This window comes from Trachemys scripta, chromosome 6, assembly GCF_013100865.1.
Source record: "Trachemys scripta elegans isolate TJP31775 chromosome 6, CAS_Tse_1.0, whole genome shotgun sequence".
NCBI lineage: Eukaryota > Metazoa > Chordata > Testudines > Emydidae > Trachemys > Trachemys scripta.
The window spans coordinates 86,002,283-86,018,570 of record NC_048303.1 but is presented as its reverse complement, the minus strand read 5'-3'; positions in this window follow the sequence as shown (position 1 = coordinate 86,018,570).

Sequence of the window (16,288 nt, the reverse complement as noted above, 5' to 3'; positions counted from 1 at the left end):
CTGCCTGGGTGAACCATGGAGCAGCCACGCCGTGAGGTGGAGTGATTGGAGGTCGGGGTGACGCAACCGGCCGTGGTCCTGAGAGATGAGATCCGGATCCAACGGAAGCGGGATCGGTGTCTGGACCGAGAGCTCCAACAGTGTGGTGTACCAATGTTGTCTCGGCCACGCAGGAGCGATCAGAATTACCCGTGCCTGGTCTCTGCGCAGTTTGAGCAGTACCTTGTGGACCAGAGGAAACGGAGGGAAGGCATAAAACAGGTGGTCTTTCCAGGGAAGCAGAAAGGCGTCCGAGAGGGAGCCCGGAGCTCGACCTTGTAGGGAGCAGAACACGTGGCACTTCCTGTTGTCTCGAGATGCAAACAGGTCTATCTGGGGAAACCCCCACCTCTGGAAGATGGAATGTATGATGTCCGGACGGATAGACCACTCGTGCGTTTGGAAGGACCTGCTGAGCCGGTCCGCTAGAGTGTTCTGGACTCCAGGGAGGAACGATGCCGTGAGATGGATTGAGTGGGCGATGCAGAAGTCCCACAGGCGAATGGCCTCTTGGCATAGAATTGACGAACGTGCTCCTCCTTGTTTGTTGATGTAGAACATGGCCGTGGTGTTGTCGATGAGAACTAACACACAGCGGCCACGTAGGAGACTGAGGAATGCCTGGCACGCCAGGCGTACCGCCATCAGTTCCCGAACATTGATGTGTAGGGCTAACTGGGATGCAGTCCACAGGCCCTGGGTATGGTGTTTGTTGAGATGGGCGCCCCACCCCAGAGATGACGCGTCTGTGACCAGGTGCAGGGAGGGTTGTGGGGCGTGAAATGGCATCCCCTCGCAGACCACATTGTGATCTAGCCACCAGGTGAGGGAGGCCAGGATCGAGTTCGGGACCGTGACCACCATGTTCAGGCTGTCCCGATGTGGACGGTATATTGATGACACCCAAGTTTGAAGCGGGCGAAGTCGAAGTCTGGCATGCCTGGTTACGTACGTGCAGGAAGCCATGTGACCCAGCAGGGTGAGGCACGACCTCACCGTGGTAGTTGGGAAGGCCTTGAGCCCTTGAATGAGGTTCGTGATGGTGCCAAAGCGATTGTCTGGCAGGATGGCTTGTGCACGACTGGAGTCTAGAACTGCGCCGATGAATTCTATTCTCTGGGTAGGTTCTAGAGTGGATTTGTCCTTGTTGAGTAGGATGCCCAACTCGCTGAATGTGTGCACTATTTTGTGGACGTAAGCTTGAACTTGCTCCTTGGTGCGACCGCGCACCAGCCAGTCGTCTAGGTACGGGAACACCTGTATCCCTTGCCGACGAAGGTACGCTGCCACGACCGCCATACATTTCGTGAACACCCTTGGGGCCGAGGATAGGCCGAAGGGAAGTACTGTAAATTGGTAGTGCACCGTGTTTACCACGAATCGCAGGAAACGTCTGTGAGGTGGGTAAATTGAGATATGAAAGTATGCGTCTTTCATGTCGAGGGCGGCGAACCAGTCTCCAGGATCGAGGGAAGGGATGATGGCCCCCAAAGAGACCATGCGGAACTTCAACTTTACTACGAATTTGTTGAGTCCGCGCAAGTCCAAGATGGGCCGCAGACCTCCTTTGGACTTGGGGATCAGGAAGTAACGGGAATAAAATCCCCTGCCCCTTAACTCTATCGGAACCTCCTCTATAGCCCCCATGGCCAGGAGCGTAGAAACCTCCTGCATAAGAAGTTGCTCGTGAGAAGGGTCCCTGAAGAGGGACGGGGAAGGGGGGTGGGAGGGGGGGATAGAAGAAAACTGGATAGCGTATCCCCTCTCCACCGTGCGGAGGACCCAACGGTCCGAAGTTATAAGGGACCAAGCACGGTGGAAGTGGGAGAGGCGATCCCGAAAGGAGGGAGCTGGATCCTGGGGGATGACTGGGGCGCCGTCCTCGACCGCACCTTCAAAAGTTCTGTCTCGGACCTGAAGGTGGTCTTGGTGGCCCTTGGTTTTGACCAGGTTGAGGGCCAGCCCATCTTCTCCTACCACCTCGCCCTCGCCTTCTGGCAGGGTCCTGTCTCTGACGAGGTGGAGGGGGGTAAAACCGTTGAGGCTGGGGCCTAAATGGTCTGCGCTGGGGACCCGCAACATGCATCCCCAAGGAGCGCATGATTGTCCTGGAGTCTTTGAGGCTCTGTAATCGAGAGTCCGTCTTCTCCGAGAACAGCCCCTGTCCTTCAAAGGGCAAATCCTGTAGGGTCTGCTGTAATTCAGGGGGCAAACCCGAAACTTGGAGCCAGGAGGTCCTACGCATAGCGATACCTGTGGCCAAGGTCCTTGCGGCCGAGTCCGCTATGTCCAGGGAGGCCTGTAAGGAGGTCCGAGCCACCTTCTTACCCTCCTCAACCATGGCTCCAAACTCTTCCCTGGACTCTTGGGGAATCAACTCCTTAAACTTCCCCATAGAGTTCCAGGAGTTGAAATTGTAGCGGCTCAGTAGCGCTTGTTGATTCGCCGCTCTAAGTTGTAGCCCTCCGGCTGAGTAAACCTTACGGCCGAACAGATCAAGCCGCTTAGCCTCTTTTGATTTTGGCGCTGCAGCCTGCTGGCCGTGGCGCTCTCGTGCATTCACTGATTCCACCACCAGTGAGCACGGTTGGGGGTGTGTGTACAAATACCCATAGTCTTTAGATGGGACAAAGTATTTCCTTTCCACCCCTCTCGCAGTGGGTGGAATGGAGGCAGGAGTCTGCCATATCGTATCCGCGTTCGTTTGGATCGTGCGGATCAAGGGTAACGCCACCCTCGAAGGGGCATCCGATCCAAGGATGTTCACGATCGGGTCGTGCACCTCCACTATCTCCTCCGTCTGCAGGTCCATGTTACGGGCCATTCTGCGCAGGAGATCCTGGTGAGCCCGAAGATCTATCGGAGGGGGACCCGTGCATGAAGTGCCCGCCACTGCCTCATCCGGAGAGGAGGAGGAGGACGCCTCTGGTGGTAGTGGATCCAAGGGGGGGTCCCGGTCCCCCTGGTCTTGGGTCGGAGCATCACCGGCACTTGGGTCCACGGTGTCGGGTGGTGTGGACACAGAAGCCTCTACGCCTCCAGGCGGAGGCCGAGAGATGGTGGATTCTGGGGCCCTTCTGACCGAGTGACCCGAGCGAGAGGTCGATGGTAACGGAGCCCCTTGCTCCTGGTGGTACGCCCACGGGGTCCAAAACGACCAGTGAGATGGTCCATGAGGGTGGTCCTCTGCCCTCTCCTGCCAATGGCCCAAGTCTCGTTCCTCGGCCTGCCCCTGAGGGGGGTATGCCGATCTCGACAGGTCCTCTGAGGATCGAGACGCTGATCTTGACGGCCATGGCGGTGCCGTGAAAGATGGAATGATCCCCGTGGTCTGCGGTGCCGCACGGTGCCGGTCCGGAGATGATCTATCTCTGTGCGGTGCCGGCGATCGGTGCCGGGACCGCGACCGGTGCCGATGACCTCGTCGGTGCCGGGAATCGGATCTGGACCTCGACGAGGACCTAGAGTATGCCCGGTGCCGGGATCGGCCCCTCGGCGTCGAGCGTCGAGCGTGGCGGTGCCGAGAACTACGTCTCGACGTTGACCGGTGCCGACGATCATATCGGTGCCGAGACGTAGAGCGGTGCCGCGAAGAAGATCTTGACCGCGAGTACGACCGGTGCCGAGACGTTCGGTGCCGGGACTGCGAGCGGCGTGGGGACCTGCTTCGGGACCTGGATCGGCGCCGAGGTTCCAGCCCTTGTGATGGAGGGCGCATCAAGGCAGGTTTCCCTCTTGACTGTACCGGGCGAGTCAACGGTGCAGTCGGTGCCGGTGGTTGAGGCGGTGCCGGCTCCGTGAGAGCTATCAAGTCTCTCGCCGCCGCGAAGGTCTCTGGAGTCGACGGGAGACACTGTATCACCGCCGGCCTCGGTGGAGACGCTATTTGCACCGGACTCGACGGCCTCGGCGCCGGAGTCGACGGTGCTGGAGGAGCCTGTTTCCGATGCTCCATCGGCGGACGCGGCTCTACCCCCGGCACTGGGGGAGCCGGTGTCTTCGGCGCGGACGTCCCCGTCTTATGGGCTTTTTTATGCCCTGGGGATAATGACCGGCGCCGCGGCACTTGCTGTGTTTGCGGTGCCGACGAGGTCCGGTGCCGGGGAGGCTTATCTGACGCCACTCGTGTGGTCGTCATAGCCGGTGCCGCCGGGGCACTGCGCACCAAAGTGCTAGGCACCGAAGTCTGGCCCGTGGAAGGAGTGTCCGGGCTAAGTGCCGCCTCCATTAGGAGTTGCCTGAGCCGAAAGTCCCGCTCCTTCTTGGTTCTTGGTTTGAAGGCCTTACAGATCTTGCATTTGTCTGTTTGGTGGGACTCTCCCAGGCACTTCAAACAGGAGTCATGAGGGTCGCTCGTTGGCATAGGCTTAGCGCAGGAGGCGCACTGCTTGAAGCCGGGAGCGTTGGGCATGAGCCCGGCCCCGCGGCCGGGGGAGAAAGGGGGAGACGACCCCCTTAACCCCCTGAACTACAATACAACTATAACAACTTTAAAAACTATTTAACTATAAACACTAGAACTACAACTATAACTATAACTCTGAATGATCAAGTAAGCTAGGGAGAGTGGAGAACAGCTACGCCGCGCTCCACAGTTCCAACGACCGTCAGGGGCGGTAAGAAGGAACTGAGGGGGCGCCGGGTCGGCTGGGGTATATATTCAGCGCCATGAAGGCGCCACTCTAGGGGGCTCCACAGCCGACCCGCCGGTGTTGCTAGGGTAAAAATCTTCCGACGATCGTGCACGCGGCGCGCGCACACCTAATGGAATGGATATGAGCAAGCACTCGAAGAAGAAGAACGGATTCTCCGCTTGCCTGCTGGCATTCTCTTCCTCATCATTATCCATAAAATCCTCATCCATGTTGCGAGAGGCTGCCACCTTGCAGGTGTCCACAGAGAGTGTTGGGGTACTGGTAGGGTCCCTCCCTAGAATCATGTGCAGCTGATCACAGAAGCAGTATGTCTGCGACTCTGATTCGGAGCGACCGTTTGCCTCCTTTGTCTTTTGGTAGGCTTGCCTGAGCGCCTTAATTTTCATGTGGCACTGCTGATGTGTCCCTGGTGTAGCCTCTGTCCACCATGCCCTGTACGATTTTGGCATATATATCAGCATTTCTTCTGCTGGATCAGAGTTCTGCCTGGCCAGATTCTTCTCCCCATACAGCAATCAGATCCAGTGTCTCCCGTTCGCTCTATGATGGAGCTCGTTTGCGATTCTGGGACTGCATGGTCACCTGTTCTGCTGAGCTTGCCACGCTGACCAAACAGGAAATGAAATTCAAAAATTCCAGGTGCTTTTCCTGTGTAGCTGGCTAGTGCATTGGAGTTGAAAGTGCTGTCCAGAGCAGTCACATTGGAGCACTCTGGGATAGCTCCCGGAGGCCAATACCATCGAATTGCACAGTGCTATGTCTACAGTACCCCAAATTCGACCCAGGAAGGTCGATTTTAGCACTACTCCCCTCGTCGGGGAGGAGTTCAACAGTTGATTTTAAGAGCCCTTTAGGTCGGCAGAACGGGATTGGTTGTGTAGATGCATACATTAAAAAATCGACCTAATGCGGCTAAATTCAACCTAACCTCGTAGTGTAGACCAGGCCTAAGGATGAGTTGAGGAAGATAATAATTTGTTTCCCTTTTAAATAGGGTGACCAGATGTCCTGATTTTATAGGGACGGTCCCAATATTTGGGGCTTTTTTTAATATGGGCTCCTATTACCCCTCCCACCCCGTCCCAATTTTTCAAACTTGCTATCTGGTCACTCTACTTTTAAATATAGCTACTGCCTTATGATCCAGGAGGCAACACCACTTGGTAAGAAAATTGTATTGGGGCACTGGCTGGACATGTTTATATTTTGTTTTTGACAAATGTCCAGAGTATATTGAAAACATTCAATTTGTGTAATTTGAAAAAAGTGAGGGGAAAGATTAAAGCCGTTGTGGAAAAGTATAGAGCTATACGACCCTGGGACTCCTGTGTAAAATACACAGTATCTGATACAACATGGTACATCCCAAAGGCAAAGAAGTTGCTCATCAAAAATATTTGCATAAACCTCATATGCAGCCTCTGGCAGGGATGATTCATTGCAATAGGGGGTGAACTCCAGAGACAAGGAAATCACCCAACGGTCCATTCAATTTGGTGGCAAAAGTTTAATATCACATCAATGTAGTTCCTTAAGAGATCCCTACAGTACAACACTATATCATATTCTTATTAAGCCTAAATCAGCCTAGAATCTCAGGGGCATGCACAAGAGGGGGCAAGTAGGGGAACAGGCCTCTCAAAAATTGTCAGGGGCACAGAACCCCTCCAGCCCCAGAACTGCAGAAGGGGGAGAGCGCGAGCTTCTCCCGGCCCCAGGGCTGCAGTGGGAGCTGACAGGTCCTCGGGCCCGTGGCGCAGTGGGGAGTGCAAGCTCCTCTTGGGACCCTGGGGGGTTGGGGAGGAACAGAGGATAGCAAGAAACTCCTGGCACGGGGCCATGGTGGGGGGAGGGAGAGTGAGCTCCTCCTGGCCCCAGGGCCGGCAGGGGCACAGAACATGACCCTTCAAAAGGGATCAAATTTAAATTCCTACGCATGCCTCTGGCTTAGATCCATCAGAACCAAAGGGCCCACCACCATCCTTGCATGATTCCTGCTGAATGTATGTAGGAGTTCATATGTCAATGTAAAATAAAAAGATAATAAAATAAATAAATATAATGAATAATGTGCTTTATTTGTTCAATATGATGTACAAACAGGAAAGAATTATGGCAAAAATTCTAAATTTGGGTGTCTAAAATTAGGCATCTTTGCATATTTAGGCACTGTCACAGAATCACCTGGGTGACACTCTGGAGCTACTCCATACAGAGCCAGCCAGGACTCTGGGGGAGCATGCCTCCTCTCTCTGAGCGTACTGTCTCCAGGGCCAGAAGCTTAAACAGCTTCGACCTTCCTGGGTCTGACCTTGGAGCATTCAACATCCCCTTCCACACAGTGCGCTTCCCACAGCGAGTCCGCCCGGGCGGGGCTCCTGGGGAAGCCAGAGGGCCCTGCACCCTGTGATAAATGAAAAGGGGTGGGCAGTATTTCCCTTTTATGGATACCCAGCCAGCCAGTTAGCTATATCATCACTTTTAGTAGTTGTTCTCTACTTGCTTTACCGGTAAAGGGTTAAAAAGTCTCCCTGCACAGGTAAAAGGAAGGGAGTGGGCTGCACCTGACCAAAAGAGCCAATGGGAAGGCTAGAACTTTTTAAAATTGGAGAAAAACTTTCCCTTTGTTTGTCTATGTTGTTCTCCCAGAGAGGAGAGACAGGGCTGGAACTATGCTGTAAAAAGCTTTGGGACAGGTATGGAAAATCAACAGATCATACCTACAAACTACTAATTTTAAACCCCAGATATGTAAGTAGATCAGGAAATGTCTAGAAAGACATGATTAGGTTTATTTCTTTTAAAAGCAGCAAAGAGTCCTGTGGCACCTTATAGACTAACAGACGTATTGGAGCATGAGCTTTCGTGGGTGAATACCCATGTCGGATGCATCCGACGAAGTGGGTATTCACCCATGAAAGCTCATACTCCAGTACGTCTGTTAGTCTATAAGGTGCCATAGGACTCTTTGCTGCTTTTACAGATCCAGACTAACACAGCTACCCCTTTGATATTTTATTTCTTTTATTTCTTTATGGCTTGTTGGATTCTTCTGTGCTAACCCCAGGTGCTTTTGTTTTGCTTGTAAGCTGGACCTCAAGAAAGCTATTCTTGATTCTTAATTTTTGTATTTTTTTTTTAAATCTACCAACAGCCTGAGTTTCCAGATATATTTTCTTTCTTTTTGTTTTTAATAAATTTTACCTTTTTTAAGAACAGGATTGAAATTTTGTGTCCAAAGAGGTTTGTGCATGTTGTTTAATTAGCTGGTGGCAACAACTCATTTCCTTTGTTTTCTTTCTCAGCTCTTCCCTGGAGGGTAGGTGAAAGGACTTGAAGATACCCTACAGGAAGGAATTCCCAAGTGCACCTTCCTGGGTTCTCAAAGGGGTTTTTGCACTTGGGTGGTGGCAGCATCTACCCATCTAAGGTCAGAGAAAAGCTGTAACCTTGGGAGTTTAATACAAGCCTGCAGTGGCCAGTATTAATTTTTAGACTCTTTGTGGGCCCCCACCTTCTGCACTTGAAGTGCCAGAGTGGGGAATCAGCCTTGACAAACCCCAACTCCGCAGTCAGACGTGACTCTCAGCCAGCGTAAAACGGAACTTGTTAGCACAGAAATCAGTGACTTTCAGCCAAGTCCATCTTGTGGGGAGGGGAGCCCAGAGCCAGAGCTCTGGCCATCCCTCTGCACCCCAAGCCAGCCAAGACTGACTCGCTTCCAGCTGCCTGGCCCCTGCCCTGCCTGTTGCTCCTCCTTCGGCCTTTTTTCTCGCTTCCCGGGCCAAGAGTCACCTGGTCGCATCCCCCTCCTGGGTCTCAGGTTATGAAAGGGCAGCCAGAGCATCTGTGCAGGCAGCTGGAGCAGCCTCGGCAAAAGTCACACCACCTAGATATTGGTGCAATACACAGGGAAACTGAGGCACACACAGCATTCATGCAAAACAATAAGACTCAAATAGGCTGACATACAACATAACAAGGGGAAGTCCCCACTACATCACAGGCACCTAAATCAATGGCCTGATTTTAAAAGATGTTAAGCACTTTGGAACACCAACTGCAGTCAGTGGGAACTGCATGTGCTTAGCACCTACAAAAAGTAGGTCACTTAATTAACTGGCCATATATGGATAGTGGTGCCTAACTCTAGGCACCCAGGTTTGAAAATATTAGTCTTAATTTTTATAATACCTCTGTAAAGTGGATATTTTTACCACAGTTTGTTGGATGATGAAACTGAAGCAAAAGTAACATGCACTAAACAAAGGAGTCAGTGACAGAAATTGAATTCTAAATTATGATATTATGGAATTATAATTCTATGTGGATAAAACGCTAAGAAAGATAAATGAAGATATGTTGAAGACCTAGCAGCTGAAGCTGCAGCTATGATAGGAAACCACAGCGCCATTTACCAAGTGACTAAAATCCGTGTGGAAATTTCAAAATATGACATGGGCCAATAAAAAGCAAAGATGGAAAAATACTTACAACTGAGGTAGAACAGAAAAACGGAGGGGCAGAGCATATCAAAGATGTCCTCAATAGACCCAGACTCATCTCAGCACCAGACTTTGATGAAACATGTGAACCAGACCAGCCAATAGAGATGTCAGAAGTACAGGCTGCAATCAAAAAGCTGAAAAGTAACAAAGTGGAGGGAGATGATCAAGTTACAGCAGAAATGCTAAAAGTACTTGATATCTCCAGCCTAACAAAATTGACAGAGCTTTTCAATTCATTCATTTAATTAACTCTCTTGCATGTGGAACATAGAGTGCACACTTTGGGTCACCCATTTCCAGAGAGCCCAGTCGTCTGCCAGTGTTGCAGCCTGCTCTATAAAAAAGCCAACGCAGACAAGGCTGGAAGCCACAACATCCCTCCACTGTGTGTAAGGCCATCTGCAAGGTCTTCTTCATCCAGCTTTTGTTGGATCAAATGCACAAAGCTTGTGGGCTGCTATGCACTCCAACATACAGAGCAGATATATGCCATCTGAGCCTGTGTTGGATCACTTGGGAAGAGATTAGAGGCTGGCTGGTCTGGTACCTGACATCCTCGTTCGTAACATGATGAAACTACTATATGCCTGCAATATGCTGTTGAAACTCTACAACAGAGGCTCCACAAGAAGGATATCTGCTGCCACCCCCCAACCGTTCAATTAAGTTTCAATTCCCTCCTGACCAGTGGAAACATGGAATCATTGTCAGAATATGCAAAAAGGGTGATCTTACAACTGGAGAGGGTTACATTACTCTCTGTTGTAGGGAAAACCATCTGCAGTGGGATACAACACAGGACAAACGAGGCAGAAGATACAAAGCTTAGAGAACAGGCTGGATTCAGGCCCAAGAGATCCTATGTAGATCAGATATTCACATTAAGGACTATCACAGAAGTGTGTATAGAATGGCAAGTTCCCTCTTCATTAATTGCATTTATTTTTCAAAAGGTATTTGACAGACTGCACAGACATACATTGTGGAATATTCTTGAGTCCTACAGAATCCCATTCAAGTTGTCAGTATTGTCATGGCCATGTACAGAGATGCAAATTGCTCGCTAAAGTTTATCAACCAGACAAAGAGTGGTTCAATGTGGAGTCTGGCATAAAATATGTCTGCATTTTATCTTCACTGTTGTTTGGCAATGCCATAGACTGTATAATGAAGAAGTGTATTAGCAACACAAACACTGGTATAGCATGAGTAGAAGGCAAATGCCTAGAAGACCTAGACTTTCCTATTGATATTGCGCTACTGAGAAATACCCCTAAAAAGTTACAAACAAAGACAGATAACTTGGCAAAAATAGTATGCCGAGCAGGGGTCATAATTAGTTTTGCTAAAACAAACATCCTTGAAACTCAGACAGAGAGTAGAACAATTCATCTATCTGAGCAGCATCCTATTAGTCAGAGACCTCAAGAAGGAAGTGACATCTAGGATAGAAAAGATATCCATAGCATTTTCTAAACTCAACAACATATAGAAATCAAAGATATATAGCACCAGAACAAAACTGAGAATTTTCAATCAAATGTAATCTCAGTGCTAACATACAGCTATGAGAGCTGGAGAGCTACTAAAATGTTAGACAGAAAACTAGATGCCTTCAAAAATAAGTGCTTACAAAAGATTGTGCTCATTGGTTGGAAAGACTTCATCACCAATGAAGAAATCCAAGAAATCACCAACAAGCAGATAGTTTCCACCAGAATCAGATGGAAGCTCTAGACATATTTGTGGCATGTACTCCAGATGCCAACACAGACTCCCACTCCCACATGAAGTTATCCAGTGGAAATCACCTAGTAAGAAGAAACAAGGGTGCCAAGAGAAACCTTAAAAAGAATCCTTAGCAGGAAGGGCAGAATAGTGGATCTCAAGTCCACAGAGCAAATGGAAGCAGCAGCAAATATCAGAGAGGAATGGAAGAGACTGGTGTCCATTCTGTGCTGTGACATTGCTGTGGGAAGGATATTAAAAAAACAAAGCTAAAACTTTGTTTTTGTTCAAACATATAAAATCAAATATTGCTTATGTGTAGTTTAGTCACATTTTTCTATTACACTCCATTTCATTTTTATAGAATATCTACTTATTATGTTTCCCTTTTTGTTAGTTTTCCTTCTCCTTTTCATCTTGCTTTCTTTACATTTTCTTTCCTTACATGTTATGGCTTGGTGTATATTTTCCTTCCTCTTTTTCTGTTTTCTCTCATTCTAGATCTTACACAATGTTCAGTACATAAATGTCTTAGTTAATTTTTTCTCTAATTCTTTTAACTCTCCATTTTCTTCAAGAAATTTCTATTTTCGGATGTTGCCTCTCTCCTAGCTTCTTATTCTCCCAGCTTCATCCATATCTCCTCAACCCTTTGCAAGAAAAATCCCCTCTTCCCCGCCTCCATGCATAGGGACAGACATATTTCTATACTGATGGAAAACAGAGGTTCTGCTTCTACAGGACCACAGCATGCCGCACAATTCTGGCTGGCGGGGTTGTTTAAATAGAACTAACAGCACTGGAAAGAAAACATGAATCCTGCAAAGCATAGCAAAATGCATGAGAAGTAAAAAGAAACTGATCTGAGCCTGGGATCTGATATTCAGAGACAGATTTCCACACTTGTGGAATTGTACTAGTAAACAAGAAATTGGGTCAACAACCAAACATTTCCTTCTATAAGAAAGCTAACCTAGCAATTTTCCTTGAGGAACAGAAAATAAAATAATTAAAATAATGAAACAGGACATAATTAAACTGACTCAAGAACAATGATCTCACCCTACAACAGCGTATTGAGCTGGATACTATCGTCATCTTCATATCAAATGAAATATGAATATTTTCTAGTAGCATCTCCCTGCCTTGTTTACATTACTAAATTTGCCTGTTGTTGTCAACAGGTATCAGCAGTGGGTGCAGCTGAACCAATTCGTAACATGGGAGCCTGCAAAAGACTATCCTGGGTCCAATATTATTCTGTATTTTCATTAATCACGTGGATGTTGGAGTAGAGAGAACACTTAAAAGGATTACAAATGACACCAAGCTCAGAATGGTTGCAAGGACTTTGGGGAGCAGGATTAGAATTCAAAATGATCTTGATAAATTGGAGAATTGGTCTGAAATCAATCAGATGAAATTCAATAAAGACAAGTGCAAAGTACTATATTTAGGAAGAAAAAAAATCAAATGAACAAATATAAAATGGGGAATAACTGGCTAGGCAGTGCTACTGCAGAAAGGATCTGTGGGTTATAGTGGATCACAAATTGAATTTGGGGGCTTGTCTATACTACAAAATTAGGTCAACTTAATTTAGGTAGACCTACAGCACCACAGTAATTCAGTCGGCTGTTGGAGTCCACACCAGGAGTGCTTGCACTGACTGAAGTCGGGCATTGTGGGCATTGACAGCCGAATGTGAAGCACTGACAGTTGTGTGGGGGTCATAAATGGAGCCCCCATCTGCCCTGGGGTAACAGCCCAAGCTGCAAGCCTGATGCCCACTCAATTTCACAGCACAGAGTCTACCTACCAGAAGTGAAATTGGCATTCTTGTCAGTTTCATGGCTACCTCTGGCTAAGAGCAGCAGTGTGGGGCTCACAGCTGGAGCTTTGAAACTCACAAGAATGTCAATTTCATCATTTGGAGGCTCCTTGCTGTGAAATTGAACCCAGTGCTGGGCTCACAGCTTGGGCTATCACCCTAGGGTGGGGGCACCAGCTGTAAACATGGCACCCGGGTGACAGCTGGGGTGGGGGCAGCCAACTATGAGCCCAGCACTGGGCTTTGGAGCCTACAAGAAGTGAAAATAACATTCTTGTCAGATTCATGGCTCCAGCTGTGAGCCCCAGCTGCTGCTCTGAGCAGGAGGCAGCCCTGGAATTGACAAGAATGATAGCCAATGTAAGTAATGCAGTGTCTACAGGGACACTGCATCACCCTAACTACACTGATATAAGCATGGGTGGCAGGTTTGTAGAAATTTTGGTGGTGCCCAGAACCTGCCCCCCAACTCCATCCCCCCAAACTCCGCCCCCCACCTGCCTAAGGCTCTGGGAGGGAGTTTGGGTGGGGGGAGGAGGTCTGGGGTGCAGGTCCTGGGCTGGGGATTAGGGTACAGGAGAGGTGCAGGGTGCAGGCTCTGGGATGGAGTTTGGGTGAGGGAGGGGCCTGAGGTGCAGGCTCTGGGATGGAGTTTGGCTGCTGGGTTCAGGCTCCGGTCTGGGGCAGGGGGTGGGTGTGAAGGAGGGGGTGCAGGCTCTGGGCTGGGGGTGGGGGCATAGGAGGGGGTGAGGGCTGCAGGCTCTGGGAGGAAGTTTGGGGTTGGGATGGGGTGCAGAGGGAGGGGTGCAGGCTCTGGGAGGGAGTCTGGGGGCAGGAGGGGGTGTGTGGGAAGGGGGAGGGGGTGCATGCTCTGGGAGGGAGTTTGGGGATAGGAGAGGGTACAGGGGTGAGGGCTGTGGGGCTGAGGATGAGGGCTCATGATGCAGGAGGGGGCTCAGGGCTGGGGCAGAGGATTAGCGTACGGGGGGATGAGGGATGTGGGGCTGAGGATGAGGGGTTCATGATGTAGGAGGGGGCTCAGGGCTGGGGCAGAGGATTAGGATGTGGGGGGATGAGGGCTGGGGTTGAGGGGTTTGGGGCATTGGAGAGACTCAGGGCTAGGGTGGAAATGCAGGGTAAAGGTAACCTGCCCTGCCATTGGCGGATGGGGGGCACTAGGACCCTGGGGCAGCAGACAGCAGGTGAGCGTAGAAACGTGCTACATGGGCAGCACAAGCAGACATGGGAGAGGGGCATGCCGCTTTCTCTCAGGCAGGGACACGGCGGGGCAGGGGGGGAGACGCGTGGGGGCTGGGGCCCGATCCAGGCAGGGCCAGGGGAGAGACCCAGCTCCAAATATTGGTGGAGCAGGGCCCCCAGCCCTGAATATTCCTGGAACCCGGGCACCACAAAAGAATATAACTCACTGCCTACGGCACTATGGCTCTTGTGGAGGTGGAGTTATTATATCAATGTAGCAGGGCACTTACTCCCACAAAAGCAGCATTCTAGTGTAGACACTGGCATAACTAGGTTGACGTAAGCTGCGTTACATCAGCCTAACTCAGTAGTGTAATCCAAGCCTGAGTCAACAGTGTGACACGGTTGTGAAAAAGGCTAATATCATTCTGGGATGTATTAACAAGAATGTCATATTAGAGAGACAAGGTGGGTGAGGTAATATCTTTTATTGAACCAACTTCTGTTGGCAAGAGAGACAAGCTTTAGAGCCACACAGAGCTCTTCTTCAGGTCTGGGAAAGAGTACTTCCAGCATCACAGCAAAATGCAAGGTGGAACAGATGGTTTAGCATAAGTAGCTAGCATATATTGTAAGGGACAATTCAAGGTAACCCCTTAACCCTCTCTTTTGTTCTATGACTGCAGAGTGTTAACGTGCCACTCTATCTTGAATGGTCCCTTACAATATGTGTTAACTATTTATGCTAAAAAATCTGTTCCACCTGTCCCTTGCCCTTCCCAGACCTGAAGAGAAGAGCTCTGTATGGCTCAAAAGCCCCCCGCAGCTCCCAGTGGCCGCGCTTCACCTTTCCCAGCCAATGGGAATTATGGGAAGTGGCGGCCACCATGTCCCTGAGGCCCGTGCTGCTTCCCGCAGCTCCCATTGGCCGGGAACTGTGAACCGCGGCTACTGGGAGTTGTGGGTAGCTATGTGTGCGGATGGTCAATGTAAACAAAAGTCTCGCAGCCCACCAGCAATTACCATGATAGGCTGTGTGCCAAAGGTTGCCGACCCTTGCTCTCATATGACATTCCTGTTAATATATCCTATTTCAACCTGTGGTCTATGGCCCCCAGGGGGTCCGCAGACTATGCAAAGATTTCCAAAGGGTCTGCACCACCATTCAAAAATTTTTAGGGGCCCGCAAATGAAAAAAGGTTGAAAATCACTGGTCAGAGAGGAGACACAGTAACAATTGTCAAATATGTAAAAGGGTGTGATAAAGATAATAGGGATCAACTGTTTTCCATATCCACTGAAGGTAGGAGAAGAAGCAATTGGTTTATTTTGCTGCAAGAAAGATTTAGGTTAAATATTAGGAAAAACTTTCTAACTATAAGGATAATTAAGCACTGAAGCATGTTACCTTGGGAGGTTGTGGAATCCCTATCTTTGGCAGTTTTTAAGAGCAGATTACATAAACATCTGCCAGATATGGTTTAGATATACTTACTGCTGCCTCAGTGCAGGGGAATGGACAAAATGACTTCTTGAAGTCCCTTTCCAACCCTTCATTTCTGTGAGTCTAGGAGTCAGCTGAGAGTCTAGACAAGGACATGGTCTATTTCATCTTTACTATGATGATCACACTTTGGTAGGTGCTTTACATAAATCCATTAATGTTAACTTTGTAAAGTGGTTTGAGGTTCTCAGATGGACAGGTCCATAGAAGTACCCAGTGTTACTGGTGGACCAAGTGATCAAGATGTTGGGTAAATCCCAGGATGCCTACAGATTACACAGCAGAGACGTGGTGGGGGTGAAGTGCTCATGGTTGTGCTATGGATTTACATGGCAGACGCCCTCCTCTGTTAGGAATACATGAGAAGTAATCACAGTAATACACAGGCTGACGGAGCTGTAGCCTTTGGCTCTCATAGACTTTAAGGCCTGAAAGCATCATTGTGATCTAGTCTGACCTCCTGCATATTGCAAGCCATAGAACCTCATCCACCCACTGGGCCACTCCTGTAATAGACTCATAGCCTCTAGCTGAGTTACTGAAGTCCCCAAATCTTGATTTAAAGACTTCCAAATGACAGAGAATCTACCATCTACTCTGATTGAAAGCAGCAAGTGACCTGTGTGCTCTTCATTCTGGAGCTTCTAACAAAGCAGGAAGATGGGGACACACTGCTGGGTCTAAGCCAGACCGCACCGTGCAGGAGCCCCACTCCTCCCCCCTTCTCCCGTAGCCACACAACCCCTCTCGGGCCCCGTTCTTCATGCTCCTCCCCCACATTAGGATACACAGTCCCCGCTGACTGAACCTCCTTCCGCGCGAT